The sequence below is a fragment of the Arachis ipaensis genome, chromosome B10 (assembly GCF_059453495.1).
Source record: "Arachis ipaensis isolate K30076 ecotype BB chromosome B10, ASM5945349v1, whole genome shotgun sequence".
In the NCBI taxonomy this organism is placed as follows: domain Eukaryota; kingdom Viridiplantae; phylum Streptophyta; class Magnoliopsida; order Fabales; family Fabaceae; genus Arachis; species Arachis ipaensis.
In genome coordinates this window covers 88,183,363-88,190,613 of record NC_142435.1, presented here as the reverse complement: position 1 = coordinate 88,190,613, position 7,251 = coordinate 88,183,363, and the positions used below count along the sequence as shown (strand labels likewise).

Below are 7,251 nucleotides of genomic sequence, written 5' to 3'. Positions count from 1 at the left end.
AGTTTGGTGTTCACCAAACCTTGGTTCACTAAGTAAGGGACACAATTGGTCTTTTATGACTAAGAAACATAATAAATAATCCAAGCATTCACCACTTCATCACCGTGCTACAATTGTGTCCTAAAGTATACCATTTTGATTTAATTAGGAAAAAGAAGGTTGAGGAAAAGACAAGATGAAGATACGGCTATGACAAGCTAAGAGAGAAGGATCACATGTGCCTAGAGAGGTGTGCCTACCTTGGAAAGCAAAAATCTGCATGCTAGTCACCTTGGAGGACGAACCTCATGCAACCAATGGGAAGAGAATCCTTGTCAATCCTCAAGAGAACATGCAAGCCGTTCATATCATGAAGTTACTATGTTGTTCAACTCAATCTCCACCCTTCATAAGTCATGACCGAATCCCTCTTCAAGTATGGTCTTTGTCCAAAGCTTTAACGCCCTGCCTATAAATAGGTTCGGACATTTCTTGCATCACATATTCATACAAGTGTTTCTTACAATCATATGTCCTTGTTCCACCTTGTGCAATCCTAAACACGTCCCACTCCCCTCTCAACAGCAATATTTCTTTCTTCATTCTCTCTTTACACTATAAAATCGTACCTCAACCAACCACAAATCCACCCCTACCTTCTCCCTCTAACTGAATTCATGGCTTCATCAAGTTCAAAGAGAAGACAAGGGAAGGAACCAATGGTAACCGAACCCCCATCCTATGATACAAGGAAGTTTAGATCTCAGTTTCATGAAAGAAAATATCATAGATTCATGAAAACAAAGAACATCATTCATGAGAGGGGTTTTGAGCTGAGGGACGGGGAATACTCCATCATGAGGTAGATCACTAGGGAAAGAAAGTGGGATATTCTATGCGATCCTATCACCAAGATTAGTGCAGTCATGATCAGGGAATTTTATGCAAATGCTGTGAAAGAGAGTGAAGACAGCATCCCTTAGAAAAGTTATGTTAGAGGAGTTGAAGTGAATTTCAGTCCAGCATCCATTACAAGGACCTTGAATTTGAGAACCATAACTTATGAAGAGCTCAGCTATGAGGCCAGACTGCAGGGAGAAAATGACCCTGATGAGATCTTATAGGGTATATGCTTGGAAGACACAGACTGGAAAAGAGTTTCAAAAAGAATCCCAAGCCAATTGAAAAGAATAAATCTCATTCCTGAGGCCAAGAGGTGGTATGAGGTAGTGAGGAGATCTATACTCCCTACTGGAAACACCTCAGGGGTCACAATCAAGCGAGCACTCTTGACATACTGTATCTTACATGGGGGAGAAATCAACCTTGCACAACTCATAGCCGACAGTATTCAAGAGATAGCTGAGAGCACAAACAAATCAACTAGGCTCGGCCATCCAAGCACCATTCTAAGGCTATGCAACAAAGCTGGAGTGATTTTTGAAGATGAGGACACAGAGAAAGTAAAAAAGGGGACGGGAATCACAAAGAGAAACATGGAAGGAATTACTGAGGATGATGATCAAGAAGAAAAACCCCAAAAGAGAAGAAGATCAGAGGAAGGGGAAGAGCAAGCTCACAGTGCCATAGATATGAGTCAACTACAAAGAGCTCTTGAGAAAATATCACAACAAAATGTGAGAGCACAAGAGCAATATTCAAGGCACCAAGAGCAATATCTAGAGCACCGGGAGCAATATTTGAAAGATAGGGAGCAAAATAAAGCTTGGCAGCACAGAATGGAGGAAAGACTAGAGAGGTGGCAGCAACAAATGATGGTCCAACAACAAGAATTTCAAGCCAAGATTCTTGAGGGGCAAAGAGAACAAACAACAAGACTTCAAGAGTCATATGACAAAATATTCCTGACGCAAGCCAAATATGGGGAATATACTTACAACTTGTATCAGTGGAAAAACATTCATCATATTATTGGAGAGATTAGACATGTGCAACAAATAGAGTCTGATGAAAATATGCAAGCAAGGTTAGAGTATTTGACCACAATATGCCATCAATGGATCCACAAATCAAACCATTTGAGCAGTGCCAAGAATTTAGAGATCGACAGAAAGCAAGATCTCATCACTTCAAAGAGGTAACACATGAAAGATTGGAGGCAGTTGGGCTCTTAGGTCTATTAGATCTTGTCTGGGATAGAAGGTGCCCTAGTGAAGAAATTTAGGACTACTCCAAGCTCTGGAAGAGAAAGAAGAAGAAGGGAGAATCAAGCAATAACCAGGGACATGACAACTAGAAGGTGGTGAAGTTCTTTCATTATTTCAAACTAAATATGGAAGATGTGTATCTGAAACATGATATACCTCCAATTGTTCTTTGTTTTGCATATATTTTAGCTTAAAAAGTTATCTGCATAATAATTGTCATCCTTCATTAGCTTGAATACTCTGTTTTGCTCCCCTTGCTGTTTGAATAAAAGAAAGATGTTTGATTTAGAAAAGTAATTGTCCAATGTTGCAGAAGTTAGGATGAAAGTTAGTGGTGGTATGTGTTTGATTCAATTGTTTGCTCACAAAATAAATGCTGCATAATGACATGTTACTTGAAGCTTAAACTAGTTGCTGCTATGATCCTTCAATTGATAAAAATCCCTTGAAAATGAACCAAAACAGAAAGAAAAGGAAATAGAAAAAGCCAAAAAGTGGCAAAGAAACAAACAATAAGGCTAGACACCAATAGCTTGGACCCTAGGACACATGCCTGTGGTGTTTTTGTACTATGATATGCTTGGACAAGTAAGTTCTAAGGAGTATTTCAAAACTTGGCCACTTAGATCAACTGATTTGGGATTGCCAACTGAAAGTCCACAATAAAGAGCAACCTAGCTACAAAACACTTAGTGATCCAAAGAGATGCTGGGAATCAATGATCCTAGGAAGAAAAAGGTGAGCCATGTGTCTGTGGTGAAGAAATGTTGAGTATAATTAAGCCAAAGGCTACTGCAACATTTGACACCAAGCCTTCAATAAGTAATAAGCCATCTAAGCAAAAGAAAGAAGGAAAAAGCTAACAAGGGAAGTAAGCAGAAAGCAAGGCATTGTAGCAGCAACCTTAGTGAACCCTTGAGGAAACATTGTTTATTTAACAGCAAGTAATAAATGAGCTACTATTGATCTGCATAAAACCCCATGAACCAAGTTCAACTATCTGCTTAATAAGGACATGCATACCTCTCTATTTCATGTTATCTTCTCTTATGTTTGATGCTTGCTTGGGGACAAACAAGTTTTAAGTTTGGTGTTGTGATGACAAGTCATCTTAGCCTAGTTTTACTAGTCTTTTTCTCTATTTTTATTTGGTTTTATGCACTTTCTTGCATTGTAAGTAAGTAATTTGGAATGGAATTGCATGATTTTTTTGATTCAATCAACCACCATTTAATTGATACTAAATCATGAGGTTTGAACTAAATTTAATTGATATTTAAATGATTTATAAACCTTGTGAATTTGATGATACTTTGATAGGTTATTTTGATTACTTGTAGGTGAAGAAAAGAAGAAATCAGGAAAGCGTGGCCTAAGAAGTGTGGCCCAAGGAAGAGAAGAATGTTGCAAAGGAAACAAGGAAGCATGGCACATAGAAGGAGGAAGCACAACACTCTCTTTAGGAGTGGAGCACTCTCTCAAGGGAGCACAACAATGAACCAAGAAAGCAAGGCTTGATGCTACGCTCCCCTTGAGAGCGGAGCACAATTTGGAACCAAGAAAGAAAGGGGAGAAGAATGATGCTCCGCTCTTGCCAAGAGCATTATCGGGCTTCATCCAAAATAATTACAAGGGAAAATGTTTGCCAATGCTTGCCACAAGGTTCGAACTCATGAGCAAGGGGGAGTGCGGGAGCGCTACTCACAAAGGAAATAAGCCAAAAATGGCTAAATGCTATCCCTAAGGATCGAACAAAGCACCTTAAGGAAGCAAGGAGTAAGGCGCCACTTCCTTCACAAAGAAAAAGAGCCAGCGCATGCCTCCAACAAGTTTCGAACTTGGGACCTCACCCAAGCAAAAGGAGTGCTACGCTCCCATGGAGAGCAGAGCGCTACTCTCTTCATTCCTTGCACAAGCTTGCACGGCCAGGAGGACTTGGTGCGTGCACAAGACACACCACAAGCAACAATGCTCCGCTACCCACAAGAGCGGAGCGCTATCCTGAATGCTACCCAACTTTGGCACGCAACAAAGGGCTCCAAGACAAGGCAATGCTCCGCTCCCCTCAAGAGCATAGCACTCCACTGGGAGCAACACTCATGGGCTAAAAATTCAATTAAAAATCCAATTAAATTCAATTCTTCATCAAATTAAAAAGCCCACCCAAAATCTAAAATCCAAGAATAGAAAGTGTATAAATAGAAGCTAGTTTGATTTAGAGAGGAACTTTTGAACCTTTTGCTTCATTGAGAATTTTCATTTTTATAATTTTTAGAGTTTTTACTTTGAATTTGGATCTTGGAGAATTTGGAAGGAGAATTGATCTCTCTTCTTCCTTGTTCTTGCTTGAGCGCTCTTTACTTCTTGTCTTGGATCTTGGGTGAAGAATTGAAGAAATTCTGTTTCAATCTCACCTTGAGATCTCTTGTTTTATCTTTCTGCATAATTCTAAGAACTTTGATTTGATTGCAAATTCTGTTTACTACTTTCACTCTTCTACTTCTTCTGCAATTTACTTTCCATTTTCTTTTGCAATTGTTCTTGTTGGATCAAGGAAGGATTTGAGATCTAGACTTGTTTTCTAGTCTCTTCCACTCCTGAGATCTTCAATTTCTCTTTTAACTTCTGCAATTAAGCTACATTTACTTTCTGTTTTAATTCTTCAAGCATTTTTACTTTTCTGTTTGAGATCTACTTCAATTTAATTCATTTTTCGCTCTGCTGTTTGTTGCAATTCACTTGTGATTGTTAAATTTCTGTAATCCCAGCTCCCTGAACCCTTTTATAATTCAAGCAATTTATATTCCTTGCACTTTAAGATTCAGTCATTTACATTTCTTACAATCTAAGCTTCTGCAATTTAATTTACTTGTTCTTTAAGATTCAACACTTTTACTTTCTGTTCTCTTTAATTTACTGCAATTCTTCCCTCTTTCTTTACATTTCATGCAATTTAGCTTCTGTTAATTACAAACCATTCAAACCAACACTTGATTCGCTTGACTAAATCAACCACTAAACTAAAATTGCTCAATCCTTCAATCCCTGTGGGATCGACCTCACTCATGTGAGTTATTATTACTTGATGCCACCCGGTACACTTGCCAGTGAGTTTTAGGTGTTTGAAAATCCGTTTTCCAAAAATACACCATCAACAGGCTTATGCTTTTCCTATTTGCTGTAAGAAACAGAGCTAGAATATGGTTGGACTCTCAACCTAAAAATAGCCTGAACTCTTGGGATAAGCTGGTCACGACTTTCTTAGCCAAGTTCTTTCCTCCTCAAAAGCTTAGCAAGCTTAGAGTGGATGTTCAAATCTTCAAATAGAAAGAAGGTGAATCCCTCTATGAAGCTTGGGAGAGATACAAGCAACTGACTAAAAAGTGTCTTTCTGACATGCTTTCAGAATGGACCATCCTGGATATATTCTATGATGGTCTGTCTAAATTATCAAAGATGTCATTGGACCATTCTGCAGGTGGATCCATTCACCTAAAGAAAACACCTGCAGAAGCTCAGGAACTCATTGACATGGTTACAAATAACCAGTTCATGTACACTTCTGAAAGGAATCCTGTGAGTAATGGGACGCCTCAAAGGAAGGGAGTTCTTGAAATTGATACTCTTAATGCCATATTGGCTCAGAACAAAATATTGACTCAGCAAGTCAATATGATTTCTCAGAGTCTGAATAGATTGCAAGCTGCATCCAACAGTACCAAAGAAGCATCTTCTGAAGAAGAAGCTTATGATCCTGAGAACACTGCAATAGCAAAGGTGAATTACATGGGTGAACCCTATGGAAACACCTATAATCCCTCATGGAGAAATCATCCAAATTTCTCATGGAAGGATCAACAAAAGCCTCAACAAGGCTTTAATAATGGTGGAAGAAACGGGTTTAGCAAAAGCAAGCCTTTTCCATCATCCTCTCAGCAACAGACAGAGAATTCTAAGCAGAATCCATCTAGCTTAGCAAATATAGTCTCTGATCTATCTAAGGCCACTCTAAGTTTCATGAATGAAACAAGGTCCTCCATTTGAAATCTGGAGGCACAAGTGGGCCAGCTGAGTAAAAGAGTCACTGAAACTCCTCCTAGTACTCTCCCAAGCAATACAGAAGATAATCCAAAAAGAGAGTGCAAGGCCATAACCTTACTTGGTGTGGCCGAACCCAGAAAGGAGGAGAAGGACGTGAACCCTAGTGAGGAACACCTCCTGGGACGTTCACTGACCAATAAGGAGTTTCCCTTTGAGGAACCAAAGGAATCTGAGGCTCATCTAGAGACCATAGAGATTCCATTGAACCTGCTTCTGCCCTTCATGAGCTCTGATGAGTATTCTTCCTCTGAAGAGGATGAAGACATTACTAAAGAGCAAGTTGCTAAGTACCTTGGTGCAATCATGAAGCTGAATGCCAAATTATTTGGTAATGAGACTTGGGAAGATAAACCTCCCTTGCTCACCAATGAACTGAATGCATTGGATAGGCACAAATTACCTCAAAAGAAACAGGATCCTGGTAAATTCTTAATACCCTGCACCATAGGCACCATGACCTTTGAGAAGGCTCTATGTGACCTAGGGTCAGGCATTAACCTTATGCCAATCTCTGTAATGGAGAAACTTTGGATCTTTGAGGTGCAAACTGCCAAAATCTCGTTAGAGATGGCAAACAACTCAAGAAAATAGGCTTATGGACTAGTAGAGGATGTGTTAGTAAAGGTTGAAGGCCTTTACATCCCTGCTGATTTCATAATCCTAGACACTGGAAAGGATGAGGATGAATCCATCATCCTTGGAAGACCCTTCCTAGCCACAGCAAAAGCTGTGATTGATGTGGATAGAGGAGACTTGGTTCTTCAACTGAATGAGGACTACCTTGTATTTAAGACTCAAGGTTCTCATTCTGTAACCATGGAGAGGAAGCATGAAAAGCTTCTCTTACTGTAGAGTCAACCAAAGCCCCCACAGTCAAACTCCAAGTTTGGTGTTTGGAGGCCACAACCAAACTCTAAGTTTGGTGTTGAACCCCCACATTCAAACTCTAAGTTTGGTGTTGGGAGGTCCCAACAATGCTCTGAACATCTGTGAGGCTCCATGA

The 7,251-nt window shown here is 39.7% G+C and overlaps 1 pseudogene; it reads left to right on the top strand.

Annotated features, from left to right (window-relative positions):
* The first annotated feature begins 656 nt into the window (after positions 1 to 656).
* Positions 657 to 2,236, top strand: LOC148580773 (uncharacterized; annotated as a pseudogene).
* The last annotated feature ends 5,015 nt before the right edge of the window (positions 2,237 to 7,251 follow it).